The sequence below is a fragment of the Ambystoma mexicanum genome, chromosome 10 (assembly GCF_040938575.1).
Source record: "Ambystoma mexicanum isolate Mex_15411 chromosome 10, UKY_AmexF1_1, whole genome shotgun sequence".
Taxonomy (NCBI): Eukaryota; Metazoa; Chordata; class Amphibia; order Caudata; family Ambystomatidae; genus Ambystoma; species Ambystoma mexicanum.
Window position 1 is genome coordinate 681,448,350 of NC_090932.1, and position 17,118 is coordinate 681,465,467.

Below are 17,118 nucleotides of genomic sequence, written 5' to 3' on the forward strand. Positions count from 1 at the left end.
TTCTTTTGAGCTAATTCACAACACTAGTCTTAAGGCTCTCGCCTATAAGAATGCTTTTCTGGTGGCTATTACTTCTATTGGGAGAGTTAGTGAACTGCAGGCACTCTCGGTTCAAGACCCATTTGTTACTATTCATAAGGACAAAGTGGTTTTGAGTCCACATCACGCTTTGCACCTAAATTAATCTCCAAGTTCAATGTAAACCAGTCCATTGAACTACCATCTTTTTTTCAGAATCCCACTGTTAGGCAAAGTTTGTATGCAGTACCCTCTGGGACCACTACAAACAATTCGTGACTTCTATCTCAAGAGGGGTCAATGTGAGCTGTAGTGGAGTTGCACAGAGATTTACAGTTACAAGTATTCCAATAAACTCTTGCACTCAAGGTTTCTAGAATAAACAATTATTAATGTATCAGTCAGTTAGAATAAGCCTCCTTCAGGAGGGAGCAATATAACAGTAACACTCTAATACACTTCATGAAATGTACACTCTTAATATCTCTAAATCGGTAGGTACCCTTTTGGGATGGCCCACAGACACTACCTACACCCTCAGGTGACTTCAATTGCTATGGTGCTGGGGACATTAATATATCACTGTTGCATTTAGAATCATGGAGTAAGATGTCAAAGGAAAATAATATTTAGAACATACAAGAGACCACAAATATTCTCAAGCAGGCAAATACTTTTGGATCCACCCAAAACGGGTCACACTCTCTCCAGGTTAAAAAATCAAATCCTCAAAATCCAGCAAAGTTGCAGGGGGTTTCTGGGGTGGAGGGAATTAGCACATTTCTGAGAATTCGCCATAAAACGAACTAACTCAGCTGAAAGAAGCCTCCAAACACTAGATAATAGGAGAGCAGTCAGTGATGCATTAACTCAATAAGACAAAACCACGTCGAAAGACGGGTACATTCTTTGTCTCCATTGCCACTGGTAGAGAAGGGGATCCTGTCTCTAAGTCGGCAATCTCTAAATGGATTGTTAAATGTATTACACTTTGTCAAAGAGACCCATACCTTTAACACCTAGAGCACATTCTACTCGAAGCACAGAGGCTACTATAGCTTTCATTGCGAATCTTCATCTAGATTCTGTTTGCAGAGTGGCTACCTGGAGTTTCTATTCACACATGTACACAACATTACTCCTTATAGACATATTCTAAGACTGATTCTCAGGTGGGTCAGGCAGTTTTGAGACATTTAAAAAAAAAAAAGTTAATGTCCATATTTTTAAAATAAAATTTTTAAACCTTACACAAGAAAAACGTCTACCCATATATTTGCATCATCATCTTATCAATCATTTAATGGTTTTAAAAGAAAGAGTTTTTTAAAAGATAGAGTGGGGAGAAGGGACAACCTATGCATACAGTATAAAAACATATACCATTTCATTAAAACTATGATTAAACAATTCAAACTTGCAGAGTAAAATGCACAATTCCATATGAGGCCCATTTGAGTTAGTCAAATGCTGCAGTCTCCTGAATAGGTAAAATTTAAAGTTTCTACTGATTATTGTTCTACAAATTTGATATTTCTTAACAATTGGAACAGAGATTTGCTTGATAGGGAATCTTACAACAACACATATTCCAAAAGAACTTGGCCTGTGTTACTTCTATAAAGGTCTTTTTTTTTTTTTTTTTTAACAGGCCATGCGTTGGACCCTTAGTGCTTCACAATGTTGGAGTAGGTGTTGTAATGACTCGCTTGATTTTAAACAGTATATACAACTTTCCAAGTAGCCCTTTTTCCATTTTACCATGTATACTCTGGTTGGTAGGATATTTAGCTTGAATTTCATCAGAGTGTATCATACCTTCCAGGATGGATATTTGGAAAGGTGTTGCGCACAAGTCCCCAGTTTTTTAAAGTCCATAGAGATATTCTGATATTTTTCGTAGAAGTTGGAGAAGTTTGATATCTCTCAGCTTACTCCCCACACTGAATCTGTTGGTTGTCTCCATGATAATCAGTCTGGCTTCAGAGCATCCAGAGGCACGGAAACTCCTCTCCTGAACACCCGCGAAGACCTGCTCCCAAATCTTGACTCTAAGTCCTTCTGTCTTCATTCTCCTTGACCTCTCCTCTGCATTCGACACAGTGAACCAGAACACCCTGATCAATCGTCTCCGTGATACCCTGGCCATCACTGATCAGGCCCTGGCGTTGTTTACCTCCTTTCTCTGACTGTCCATCCCAAGTGGAACTGGGCCCTTTCTCTCCGCTATCACTCTCTCTACTTGCGGGGTCCTTCTGGGATCTAACCTATATCCCTGCTTCTTCAATATTTACATGGCTGCCTTGGCCCATCTGATCTCTTCCTTCACTTCCAACTTTCAGTGTTATGCGGATGACACACAGCTCTCCTTCAAGCTACCCCTAGCTGCTTCTTCCTCCTAGCTCATTCATGACTGACTGTCCGCAATTTAGTCCTGGTGTACAGCTAACAACACCTGCCTTAATCTCAGTAAGACTGAGATTGTCCTCATTGAGACCCCCGCTCCTATTTTCCCACTCACTCTGGCTGGCCTCCCTTGGCCCTGCACCCTCAGCCACTAGTGAGGCAAAACAACTGAAGGCGGGGGATCATCTTCGATTCCACACTGTCCTCCTCACACATCGGAGATCTATCCAAAAATAAATCTCATTACCAGCTGCACCTCCTCTGAGGTATCCTACCTTTTCTCACTTTTCCCCCCAGAGACTAATTGTCTCCAGAGCTCTGGTTCTCTCTAAACTTGACTACTGTAACAGTTACGTTCTCAATCTCCCTACTTCTACACTAAGAGCTTTACAACTCATCCAAAATAGAAACGCAAGACTTATCCTTAGCCTCAAGCCCAGGGACTGCATCTCTCTGGCGCTGGAATCCCTCCACTGGCTCCCCGTGGCTGCAAGGATCAGGTACAAGACCATCTGTATGGTTCACAAGGATTTCTGGGGCCGGAGCTCGCACTACTTACAACACACTCCCTTCAGAGCACTCCGCTCATCCTCGTCCAACTCTCAGAGTGAGCAGTTTTTCCAAACAGAGACTTGTGGGTAGATCCTTACCCTCTGCAGGGGAAACCCTATGGCACAGTCTCCCTGCCTCTCTCCGTTTTGAGCCAGAACTCCTAAAATTCTAGAAACTCCTCAAGACCACCTTCTTCTCCTCTGCCTTCGCTCTCTCACCTGCTAACCTATGCTTTCTACTTACTACCACCACCTCCTTCTGGTCAGCTTGTTGACTGGTCGCCTGACTCACCTCAGAACCTTACAGGTTCCAGGCACCCACACCAGCCTCTGCACTTGCCTCTGGTCCCCCCACACTACTTACAGCACTACGCACTTCACTAATGATGCAACCCTCTGCACTAACCTGGCCCTCCTGGACCAGGCACAATTTCTTCTAGCCTAACTACTGGTCATGCACTTGCATTATTGTTCAGTTGGTTATGCTTGTACCCACCTCTCCGCCCACCTCCACCCTGTCCCCCCTGCCCCCATCTACCTGGTAACACACTTGAATTAGCAGGAATGTCATCAGGCCTAGTATGCTTATTATTATTGTATATCATTCTGAAAATTCCAAGGCATTATGAATGATTGTATCCCATGTTCCCCTCCCATCTTGGAGCGCTTTGAAGCACTAATTGTGTGTTAGCGCTTTATAAATAACACATACAATTACCACTTTGTTGCTTGTCTTACACCAGTCCGCCCGCCACAGCTTTTCTTTGTAGCTGCCTGGGACTGAGTTAATTAGATCCCTCTCCAAACCCCCTTCTTCCAGTATCTGCTTGGTTGTTTCAATGAGACTTTTACCTTGGGGTGCTTCTTTTTCTGAAAATTCTGCGAACATGTTTTTTCCAGCATGGACTTTAATTTGTAACCTAATAAAATAATTTTCCATTCTATGTTGGCCTTTATCTATAAAAGCCCCAGTTCATATCGAATGACACTAATCGGTATCGCCAGTGGCAGCATTAGACCCTTCTTTCATATAAATCCTTCAAGGTGGCTGAAGTCTGTGATGAATCTCAGCTCCATTTGTCACCATGGGTACTATTTTGGATTTATAGAATTTTAGGAGTGGAATTAGGATTTTACATCTCTTTGCTGCTGTTCCTTCACACATCCCACCGCCATCTCCTGGTACTGCTCACTAGTTTTTGCACAGCATGTGATTCTAGGCAGATTTTCTTTTTTTTTTCTTCTTCTTTCTCTCCTCTATCTGCTTCAGATTGTCTCATTTCATGTATTTTATTAAAATTGATATGTAGTTTTGGATTGTTGTACTGTTTGGTGTAAATAAATAAATTTAAAAAAAACAAGCATCAAAAGACTTGCATACTCACCATAATCGTATTTTTGGTTGGTGCTTGTATCTGCTTAGATTCATATGTGCCCTCTCTTCCCTCATGGAGTTGAAGGAAAATAGACATGTTACACCTTCTTTTCTTCTGTACTCACTCACACATTCTCTTCAGGCTCCCTCGTGGCATCACAAAAATAACGGGGGGGACCTCGATGCGTGAGGGATCATGGGTACACTACACCTCACACTAAGCTTAGTGTTAAAGACATGTCCAGGTCAACGTCCCGGTACGATCCTGGAAAAAAAGATGCAATACTGCGCGTTTACCACTACACGTCACACTATATGCACAGCATGGGACTCTAAGCAGATACAAGCACCAGAAATACGATTACGGTGAGTATTTGTCTTCCTGTTTAAATTTGACAACATTTTTAAAGATATTTTAAATATTTAACATTTATTGTTGATATAGTTGATCTTATACCTTAGCCAAATTTGTCGAATTGTTGTGAACATCTTTGGTATAGTTGCTCATAATCTAGCTTTCATCGTAGGGTTTATACTGCATATCACCCAATCAAAACACTGGGACCAGATTTCTCGAGTCCGGTTTCTGGAGGGCACTTTATGATATGATATTTTATTTACAGCACGCCCATACACAAGTGTTTCAAAACGCGATGAGGCAAGAGGGGACGAAACAAGGGGGGACAAGACAACGATCTTACTAGGCCCAGTGACATTGAGATTGCGCAAGTGCAGGGTAGAGGAAGGGGAGAAGTGCAGGACATAGGATTAAAACATAAGAAACAAGAAGTGCAGCAACAGGTGGCAGTGCAAGTAAGTGCAGTACGGCAAGTGATGGATAGTGCAGGCAGGGGGACAGTAGGGTTACAGATTCAGCCCCAAGTTCAGGGTTGCCAGGAGGCAGTGCAGGTGTGCAGCTGGGAGGATGGGGACCTGGGCCCGTGGTTCAGTGCAGTATCAGATAGGTGATCAGCAGGGAAGAGGAAGAGAGAAGGCAGAAGCAAAGAGGAAGGTCTTGAGCTGCTCCCGGAACCGGGGGTGGTTCTGCTCAGGTTTCAGAGTCAGGGAGGCTGTTCAAGAGGGAGGCGCCTCTGGCTAGTTTCTTGGAAAAACACCTGACCCTCAAGGAGTTGGAGGAGCGAAGGGCTTGAGTGGGAAGATACTTCAGAAGAGCAAGCTGGAGATATTTTGTGGACAATGCAAAGGGTCTTGAATTTGATCCTTGCAGCCACTGGGAGCCAATGAAGAGATTTCAATGCTGGAGAAATACGATCCCTGGGCCTGAATCCAAGGATAAGTTTTGCAGTCCTGTTTTGGATGAGTTGCAGAGGGTAGAGTGTAGAGGCAGGCAGATTTAAAAAAGGCTATACAATAGACAAGCCTAGAGAGAACCCGGGCTCTAGAGACAGTGAGCTTCTGGGGGAAGGAGAGGGGATGCAGAATGCCCCTGAGGAGATGCAGTTGGTAGTTTGACTTCATATAGACGTCGGAGATGTGAGCGGAAAAGGAGAGAGTGGAGTCGAAGATAACCCCAAGGTTCTTAGCCTCGCAGGTGGGAGCAGGGGGAGGGCCAAGGGACGCCGGCCAGAGAGTGAGGGGAAAGCAAGGTGCTGGTGAGCCAATAAGGAGGATCTCAGTTTTGCTGGCATTCAGGCAGAGGTCATTGTTGGCGTACCCCTATTCGATTGCAGAGAGACAATCGGGGATGAGAGGGAGAGAAGGTGGCAGTGGGGAGCCTGAAAGCAAGCTGGGTGTCATCCGAATAGCATTTGAAGTTGGCGCAGAGAGCAACAATGCGGTGAGCGAGAGGTGCCAGGCATTGGTTGAACAACCAGGGAGAGAGGTTAGACCCTTGGGGAACACCACAGGTGGAGAGAGAGGAGATGAAGAACCCAAGCTGGACCTGAGAGGGTGGATCCAAAAGGAAAGAGGTTAACCAGGCCAGAGCCTGATCGGTGATACCCAGGTTATCACAGAGCTGGTTGAGCAGGATGGCATGGTTAACCGTGTCCAAGGCGAGAGCAAGTCTTCACAGATATTCAGGCCAGCAGTTTCCATGCTACTTGCTGCTCTGAAACCAGATTGATGGTTGCGGAGACAGCCGACAGATTCGATGTGAAGACTAAGCTGGGAGATGGCCAGCTTTTCCAGGAGTTTTCCCAGGAAAGGAGTGATAGAGATTGGGCAATAATTAGCCGGAAGCGAGGGGTCGGCTGAGGGCTTCTTGGGAAAAGAGTGCACAAGAAAGTGCTTCAGGGGGGAAGGGGAAGGAGAAGGGGAAGGTACTGGAGGCAAAGGAGTGGTTGCAGAAGTCAGCCAGGGTGGGGGTGTCAATGTGGTCCTTGATGGTTTTGGAAGAACAGGGAAAAACCTGTTTGGATGAGGTTTTCATAGATTGTCTAGATACCTCATCTGAGGAGAAGAGAGGGGGGTTGGTGTAGGTGGGCTGGAGGGAGATGAGGGCGTGGGGCGAGGAGCAGGAGATGTAGACAGGGTGCACAGGATGTCTTGAGTTTTAAAGATGAAGTGGGAAGCCAGGCCCGTGCAGAGGGTTTGGGAGGGGACAGGAGAGGTAGAGACTGCAGCAGGATTGGCCAGCTCCTTGCAGATTTTAAAGAGTTTGGCTGAGTTGTTAGATGCTGCATGCATGCGGGCTTGGATGTGAGCTCGCTTCTTGGTGAGGACAGTCTGTACTGCCTTTGGAGCAGGCGGCAGGCCAGTTTGTCAGAGGGTGTGTAAGATGCCAACCATTTCCTCTCAGCAACCCTACACTTGCGTTTAAGGGTGACTAGGTCGGAGTCGTACTAGGAATTGCACTTGATTTTTGGCTTCATTCGGATCCTTTTAACAGGGCAAGTAAATCAAGAGTATTCGAGATAGCAGAGTGGAGCCTGGAAAGGGCTCTGTCAGGGTGTATGTTAGACGTACAGAAGGGGGAGAGAAGGATGCGGCAAGTGCCTCAACTGACACACGCTTATTACCAGTGGATGCATACAAAACCAGATTTATTCCTCTTATGCTCCAATCCTGATGTCAAAATAATTTTGATCATATATGTGAATAATGTATAGTGAGTTGGTTATGTTTGTGGTTTTTCAATCCTCAACAGCTTTGTATCTACCAAATCAGTAAATGCAATCCTTAGTTATGTGGTAGGGAGATTTACCTTAAGATCCTGTGGTCAGGGTCCTCCAGGATATCCTCCTGACTCAGGTGGTATTTGTGAACTTGGGTGGTATTAGTGATTCCCTCAAGCTCACCATGCTCTCCAAGTAGTAATCATAGCAGAGCAGTCCAGGCCTAACCCGAAGGAAGGTAAAGTAGGGTGGTTCACAGGTACAGTACACACTTTTTCATATTCCCAAATAAGAGAGGTTCCACACACTCCTTTTGTATAAAAATATAACCTTTATTTTAAGAAAAGACAATGATATATTAACAGTTAAACTTTGTATAACTTTTAAATATGGTTGCTTTCAGAGTCAATAGAAAAGTCCTTCCTGAAAGAGAAACCAAAAATAATTGACATGTAAATGCTTCTGGATTCAGGTAAGCAGTTTCTTTGAGACTAAGAGGGACCAGTATTTCAAATGTCAGTCATTGTGGGAATAGATAACTCGGAGCGGAGAGTAGGTGGAAAGGAAGCAGGTCCCAGGGATGTAGAAAATGCCTAGCAGCATGAGGGTCAGGAGAGCAATGCCCTGGAACTGGGTAAGTAATTCTGCAGGATGCAGTTGGCTGTTTACAGAGGCAATGGCTGTACACGTTGGGAGACCACGGAGAGCTTTTGTGAAGGAGATTGTGGAAAGATTTTCTTCTTACAGCTTTTCCTCCATTGGCGTCAATGGAACACCCAACCTTTTGCTGTTTGACTTCTGACCTGACTTTCTGAAGGCAACTAAAACATTTCTGCTTGACTTACCTTGCTTAACTCATCTGTTTTGGGGTACTGGTCAGACCCTCACTTTAATATTGGTCGGCTTAATGCCTTTTAAAGTACAATATGCTCTAAAATGCCTGTGCCACAAGACTTTTTCCTGTCCTTTGGCCATTTTGTATTTTGGCCTCCTTCCGGTCTTCCAATTGTCATATATGATAAGCCTTTTGCCAGGTAAAGCGGCAGTATATGTTCGTGGAGTATGGGACAGTCTGGTCCCAGTCCACATCCATGCCAAGTGCGTCTGTTGCTGGACACGTGGTGGCTGCCCATGATTGGACATCTCTTCCAGTATGAATGGTACAGATCCTTACCACTGGTGCCCCTGGGGGCGACTCCAGCTCGAATTCTGAATAAAAGGTGACTTTTGCAGCCACTCAACTGATCGTCGTTGGAGCCAAGACCCCTACGAAGAGGAGCACCCTGCTGAAGACCTGGAACTAGTTGCAGCCAAATAGCTTGGTCGTCTTCAGTCATTATGGTGACACCTTGCTCCTTTGCTTATCTTCAGAAGGCCTTCAGTGCTTCGAACCCTGGATTCGTGATAGAATCACTGTAAATAACATCGAGTGTGACTCAATATCTATTTTAGAGGCACTATCCAAAACTTTCCCCAAATAGTCTAGGACTGGAGTTTTTTTATATAATTGCATCAGTCCTAAAATATGTTGGGGTGGATGTTTAGTGCCTTTAAAAAATGATCTAGTCACTCTCAATGTTTTTTCCAGCGATATCATATATAACCTGGAGCAACCAGTCTCAACCCCTGCTTGAGGATCCTGCACTTGGAAGCCTTCGGAGGTGTCCCAGAACGGTCTTCTGTGCTGACCAGCTTCCATGTGGACTACCTTGCTATATCGGTCCCTGTTCCAGGTTCGGACATGGAACTCTGCAGACCCTCAAATTGTGAAACAAGAAACTTTCCCCTGCAGGTGCAGCTCTCCCTCATGAAGAGAGGCCTCGCAGTACCAGCTTCCTTCACTGATCTCTAATTGCATCATGTATGGGGTCCTCGGACGTAATCGACAAGTTAGTGGTCCTCTCTTCATTGTGCCAGTGTCGTCGAGCTGTCCAGCCTCAGAAACCGCCTTACCAGGGCACAGAGACGCAGACTAGCCAGAACTAACTCTGAATGCCAAGTGACATTTAATACAAGACCCCTGGACCTCCTTCATTGAAACTAAGACCGAGCATGAGGGCCCAGTAACTTTAGAAGCTGTCAAATTGATCTCTGATTGAATTGGCGTACAAGGGGCGAGCAACCGTTTCTGTTCTACCCCCCCCGAGCTCCATACGGTTTAACATGCGTAAAGTCCTTTCCCTACCTCTCCCTTGCCTGCCTGACTGTGATCAGTGGAGTTCTGGTCAAGGATCCCATCCTGGGAGGTGGATGGATTGGAAGTGGGTGTCCCAAGAACCTTACTTCCATTGTTCTTGAACTTACAACTGCGTGTTGGGTTTGTAAACATTAGTTCAGATTCTTTTAAAGACTCCTAACCTGCTGAAAAGAACAGTATTGGGCCCACTCTCAAAGGGCAGATGCCCCACCTCCTTTTCTGGCTAGAGGAGGACTTTTTAATGTGTAGTGCCTTCTTTTATTATACTTTGTATGGTGTTTCAAGCTCTTTCCTTCCAACATATTCATTCCTCAATTTGGTTCTTACTTAGCTGGGTCTATATTCACTTTCTTTGCTACAGTACAGTTGGTAAAATTGTTCTACCTGTGTTCAAAAGTAGTGTTAGTGCTGTGTAGCCAGAGCACCCCAAAAGTGAATGTGCATCTCATAGTGGAGCATGTTTACTGTGTGTTGGGGAGTTTTACAAAAGTCCACCTTAGGTAGGACTTTAGAAGACTCACTCTTGGGGCACAGGGCTCTAACTCTTAGTATAGGCCTGAACCACACAAGGTTTGTTGGTAGCAATGGCCGAGCAGCCAGGCTTAACTTGGAAGGGAGGAAGGGCTGTTGCGAGGTACAAAGAACTTGAGTATACACATAGGCCAAAGAAACACTGACACACTAAATGTTATATAAAGAAAATGGTTTATTTTATATATACATTAAGGTAAAGCTTATTCATCAGAAAGGCAAGTACTATAACACACAGTGAGTAACATAGGACAACTAATGCAATCTTCACAGTAAGTAATCACTTTTGAAATACGTGTAGAATGGCAGTAAGCAAATCAAAGGTAAGTAAAACACTTTTGTAATAACTTTCAGAACAGAAGTTTCAGGTCAGAATGAATGAAACAAGACCAACATAAAGCAGGTAAATACTTGCAATAATTTCATAGACCTTAGGTTTTAGTAGTCCATCCCTATCTAGTTATGAGTGTCTCAGGGTAGGACTGGAAGGCCAAACAAGCAAGGCACCAGCTGTAGAAATTCAAATGTTCCAGAGGAAGTCTTCAGTAGCAAGGATGTAACACTCTTTGTTGGGGGGAAAATGTTAAGGGACTTCGGGGAAGGCTCCCTGGAGGCACAGAGGCCTTGGGCCTGGGCGAATGTGGATGGGCGAACTTCCAAACGCACACATCAGTAATCCAGCAACACGGGAGCAGCAAAGCAACACTATGCAAGTTCTATCAAGAGTCTCACAGTACCTTAAATGTGAAGAAGAGGATGCAGCATGATGCCCCTGCGATGCAGCAGCAGATCTGGCACCAGATTCTTGGCCAGGCAAAAGAAAGATGGGACACTGGAATGGATGTCACATCAGCAGTCAAGTGAAGAGGCTCCAGGCAAAGGATTCTTCGTGGTTCTGTGATTTTGGTACCCTTTTCAAAGCACCAGTGAAGAATGGTTACAGCCCGATCGATTTGTCTCGTTTTCTTGCTCCAGCACTCTGGTGAGGGGACTTTCAAGGAGTGAATCTTGCTTCTGGAGGTCCGGAAGGAGTCCACCAACGTTTTGGGAGGATTTACTCTTCAGAAGGTGATGCACTGCACAATTTCCAAAGGTCCCAGGTTATTGGCGGTTTGCAGCCGCTGGAGGTCACAACTCGTGGGATGGCTTGAAATGGAGGTCCTCTTTAGACTGATGGGACCAATCAGTCTAAGGGAGAGAGTACTTTTCTGAGCTTTATTGATGCTTGGAAGAAGGGGTCGGACATCATCTACTACTCAGAAAGCATCTCCGTTTGTCTGGAAGCGGCTGCAGGCATCTTTCCTCTTTCTAGTCGGTTCATCCGTTCCAGTGGTCAGCTTGCCTTCAGCCTCAGGATCTTTACCTCTTATGCAGGAACCCAGCCAATCAGCACTCATGCACCATTGCAACTATTGGTGTGGGTGGTGGCTGTCCTTTCAGGACAGTGAACCTCCTAGTTGGAACTGGTTCTAGGCAGGCACAGCAGAAGACAAAGAACAGCAGTCTTCCCCTGTTTCCTGTCCTCACAGACACACTGGTGCCTTGGCAGACTTCACAAAGGGATCCCACCGAAGACCAATGTCAAACTAGGACCTTCCCAACCCTGCACTGCAGATGAAAGAATAAGAAAGGACGAGCCATCTTGGTGAATTATCATGGCTGTGAGTACAGCGTGCGAGTAAAAATTGCACAAACGTAGATGGGATAAAACCACTGCCACCAGCCATTCAGATTAGATCGTCACTAACTAAAACACAGGAGCAGAGAGAAAGGGGATGCAGTGTAACCCCGTAGTACGCCACATAAGGTGAGGTGTGCTGATCTGACAATAGAAAAGATGGAAAGGATACAAAATATCCCCCTGCCCATGGGAACATGTGTGTTCATAAGGAAAATAACAGAAAATAAAAAACGGAAGCCCAAGGGACTCCCAGCAACACTGCACAGAGAGTCCTGTGTGCTACAAAAGTCAATAACAGATACCACAAATCTTGGAAGAAAAATGACTCCAAGAAAAAAGGTAAACAAAGAAATACAAAAGAATCCTAGAGATAGGGTGGATAGGAGTGTGGAAAATGGTTCCCACTCAGAACTGACCAAAAAAATCCAGTAGTCAAGCAAATATTGCTGGGGGGACTCGTATGTGAAGGGGATTGCACATACAAATACAAATCTACCTATTACCGATACTTAGCTGTGGTTTTTAAGTGCTAAATGATTGTCCTGAACCCTTAACCACTCCCACACTTTGAAGTCTAAACATTGCTGCTAAGTCACACTGCCCAGACATAGTTTGGCTAAACAGAAAGGGGTAGCCTCTCAAACTTGCCACAGGGCTGAATTTGAAAGTCCATCTTAATAAGCACTCTTAAGGGCAAAGCACAAAACTCAGAGCCACACTCTCTGGCTTGGGATTAAGCCTGGATGGGAAGAAAAATTGAGTTGTGAACTAATGAATCCATCAAAAAGAGGAGGGGACCCTTTAAGTTAGGCAAAAGAACTCAAAAATACATAATACTGGTCTAACAGTAGACAAGACGAAGACAAAGTAGATGAAGTTCATGTGTTGTCTTTGTATTTTAAATTACATGTATTAAGTTAGGATGTCAAAATCTGTACACTTAATGTTAATGTTTTTATACCATGAACTGATGCCACTTTTGTGGTCTCCAGACGCTTGGCCGGATCTGTAATGCAAGGAGGAAGGGTGGCTGTTTAGTAGGTTGAGCAGGAAAAGAGCAAGAGGGCTGTGATGTGCTGTTGGCAGCTTCAGTTCGGAAACACTGTTCACTGAACATAAATGTGTTTTTCTGAAGTTGTCCACCATGTGCTGTTGCGCGAGATTGTGTGGTTTGTTTTGCTGTTGTGAATTACGCGCGGACTGTAAATCCAGAGTTTGTGAGGTTTATGCAGAGGAGTGAGTTTATTAGTACAGATTGTTGGTGAAGGTCCTGGAAATCTGTTAAAGTGCTCTGCACCTCCCACCCCCTAAATCCAGCCAAGTGCACCAGTCCCCCCGCCCCAGGAATCAATCCAAGTGCGTCACACCTTCCACCCCCGGAGTCAGTCTGAGTGTCACACTTACGCAGCCCCCTGAAAATTTGTTTAAGTGAATCCAATTTCCTACCCCAGAAATCCATCTCTGTGCCTTTAGATTCCCTAGCCCTGACATCCATCCAAGTGAATATTAATTCCCACCCCTTAAATCTAAGTGCATCGCGTTTTCTACCCATGAAATGTATCCTCCTTTGTCACTTGTGGCAGTCGTGATCTTTGTCTCCCCCCTATTTGCCCTTTCTGGGTTTTACCTTAATTGTCACCTTGGTTGTCCTGATTACTAAGCTTCTCCGGAATTCGTTAAGCAGTCTTTTTTTCTTAGTGGAAGCCATTTTTCTAGCTAGCTGATGTGTTCAGTGGTCTAAGGGAATCCTTAGGGAACGGTTAGTCGTCTTCCTCGATATCCTATGGGTGTATTCTATTAATTGGGGGAGGGTCTGGTGTATTACTCATGTTTACATTTTGTTGGTCCTCAGTGTGGGGTACACCTAGGCTGGGAGTCTCCCTTCCCTGATTGTCCCTTCCCCGATTTCTCATGGGCCTCCTTCCCTGGCCTAATCATGTCAGGCCTACTAGCTTGTCCTGTTTTAGTCCCTCTTAAGGGGGTGGGAGGTGTGGGGCGGGGCAACTGTTTAAGGTCTCTCTTCACAGTCCTATCCCTCATCCCTCATTCCTCTATTGTTTTCGTGCTACTTTTCCTTTTTCAGTACTTGGCCGGTTACGATGTGTGCAGGCGCTGTTCAGTCAGTTTTATTGTGTTCAGAGCTTAAGAGCCAGGTTTTATGAAGTTTTCTGATTTGTGTGTGGTCCTCCATAGTTTATATTTCCTGGGAAGGGAGTGCCACAGTTTCACAGCTAAGCAGGAGAATGCTGATCTACCCAGTTTTTTATTCGTGTATTGTTTGGGATCATTGCAGCATCTCAGGGTTCAGGTTGGTTTGTAGATGAAAAGTTTCTTTTGACTAAATTTAGCTACTTGGCCGTGTATTGCTCTGTCCGTTATGCACATTGTTTTGAAAGTGATTCTTTTTCTGACCAGGAGCCAATGTAACATACTAAGGGCTGGTTTGATGTGATGTGATCTCTTCTGTTGAGTTTAAGGAGTCTGGCTTTCGCGTTTATTATATGTTGCAGTTTTCTTAGTAGGTAGCCTGGCATTCCGAGGTATATGTTGTTAGCATAATCTATCCTAGACATGATGGCCAGTGATTTGTGCGTGAATGAGAGGAATAGTAGAATTTTTGTAATCGTTTGTAGGTGGAAGAAGCAGTTCCGGAATACTAGGCCCAAGTTGTGGTCTTTGTGCATGTGTGCATTATATCCCTCCGTTATAGAATATTGAGAGATTTTTGTCCGTATATATGAAACCTCACCTGAATGTAGACCGACAATAGTTTAATTCTTTTTTGAGGCAACTATCTCTTATAAATTCACATCTGGTGCTCAGACACATTGTTGTTTTGATTTGTACAGCTAGATTATTCATGGCCAAAATGTGGCTGAATAACGAGAGGCAGGATTTCATTCCCTAGGCTTCTGAAATCAGAATTTGCATGACGTTGGAGGAACATCTGGTCCATTCATCCCAGTGCAACTGGCGATTTACCTTTAATCCAAATGTAACTCCTTTTTTCCTTTTTATATTGATAATAGTCAATATTTTGAACTTTAAAAACTTGGAGCTAGATGCTGGTTTAAGGGGATTTTGTATACAGCACTATGCCTTTTACGTTTCAAATTCACCTGTGGCTATTATTCACATGCACTGAAGTATGCCTGCTAATGTCTGATTACTTCATCCTGTAAGTTCCCCTTTAGTTTGTTCTTGGGGCACATTCCTAACCTTGGTAATGATTTGGTGTGTAGGCCCCTGAATTAACTTTTTGGCCATTGAATTAGTTGTCTCCAGCGATACAGTCAAGATCCGATGGCCATCGCAAGATGGTCATTCCCAAAACCCAAAGTGGGTTCAAAATGATCACGCACAAAAATAAAATAACTTTGTGGTCAAGTAAATTAGATACATTATGATCACAATGATGCGGAGTAACCATTTATTTTGACGAAACTGGTTTTGTGCAAAATCTCAGCCTCAAGCGATGGGAGAACATTTTTGTATTCAATACATTTTTATTGCAATTTTCACATTTTATGACACAAAGCATAAGAGTGCATGAAAGAAAACAATAATGAAATAAACATTTCCATTCAGCCCCGCCTAGTATTTCCTTGTGTTTTGCTTTGCAAAAAGTCCAGGGACATATCCTATTTTTCTCACCAATACACTGAAGGAAAAACCTTGAACGTGGGGAGGCAATGATTCACACATACACACGCTCAGCTAAATGATAAACCGGTTCTTATACGGCCCTTTATTCATCAAAAGCATACATAAATGAATAAATGCAACAATAGTGATCACTGAATAAATGAATAAGAGAAGTCTAAAGAAAATACATCACCAGTGACGCAGCTTCAAGGAATGCCCTCATCTCGTCAGAATCCGCTGGGAAAAAAAAATGAAAACAGCTAGGCAGAGACACTTCGGCAGCCAATGGACCTGTAGCAAACCGTCCCCCCTCCAACGTGAAGCTTTCTGCCTGAATGTTTCAGTGCCTCTGCAGTGTATTTTAGGGCCTCCGCAAACACAGGTTGGAACCTTCTAGAATCTTCTGACCTGAGTCTCTGCTCATTAGTAGCTCCCGTGCGCCCCCGGCCGGAGTGACCACAGTAACCTCAAGGAACAGGACTCTTCCTGTTCTCAAGAAAGCAGCAAAAGCAACTCTGTAACTCATCCTCCGTTTTGACAGCGTCCATGGTAACCTTATCAGTTACCAGCTTGCACCTGCTTACCCCGGCCTCTTTGTGCACCGTGTCCTTGGATGAGCAATGCAAACTAACATAAGCCACGAATAACATTGAAACCATGTTTTCCAGTGAAATAATGCGAACGATGCTGAAAATGTTTACAGTTCACAGCAAGTGCAAATTCCACTGGGGCATGAAGCAAATGTGAATTATGGCTCAGAGCGCACTAGAATGCACTGCGCACCAGCACCATTTTTTTTAGTTCAAAGTAATACACCTTGGTAGTGAAACGCATTTCTATGCCATGTATTTTATCATATTGCTCTTATTTCAATCATATATAGCAAGGATTGTAAAAAATAGCATCACTCATTTCCTTACCCAGTCAGTGCCATTCATACAATAGGAACATTTCAAGCTTGCTTAATTCCTTCCCAGCAGAGTATTTCTTTCAAGGGTTCTTGGCATTGTTCACATATTTAGCATAGAAAGAGTGTCATTCCATTTCAATGCTCCTCCTAGCTTCATTCACCAGTTGAGTCAACTGAGGGAAGGCATTTGTAGACTTCCTTTTTCTTAGTTCATTGCACTCCACACTCCAATATGTTATGGCTATAAGCACCTGTCCCCATGAACTTCTTTTAATTTCTCAAATACTGGTTTTTCTTTATTGCAAATATGCATTTTTGTACATGGGCTTTTGTGCAAATCTTTGTCAGGTGAGGTGTTGGGTCTTGAGCAGTCCTTATTATACAATTATTGCTGAAACAACCATATAAAATTAGGCATCAACTGTCCTAGAGATCTTCAGGAATCCCATTAGCTTGGAGATGTGCACAATAAAACTATGGGGTTAATGTGACATTTTTATTGCAGCACTTGATCTTGAAATTAAATTGTTGCTATAAGAATTAGGGCATCTACATACCAGGATGCCTTTTTGTTGGTTTGTTATTAAGCAAAGGCTGGCACTTTGAAAGATGAGCCATATCAAATGGATGCTTGTGGAAATTCTGATGGTTTGTAACTGAAACATTGATTACAAAGGTGATCTAGATGCCATCTAGTAAAAACCTTTTAAAAATTGTGAACATTTGT

The 17,118-nt window shown here is 44.0% G+C and overlaps 1 protein-coding gene across 2 annotated transcripts in view; it reads left to right on the top strand.

The window, feature by feature from the left end:
* The window catches only part of XRN1 (5'-3' exoribonuclease 1), a 2,611,979-nt gene that overhangs the window by 719,556 nt on the left and 1,875,305 nt on the right, over nucleotides 1-17,118 (top strand). The window lies entirely within an intron of this gene.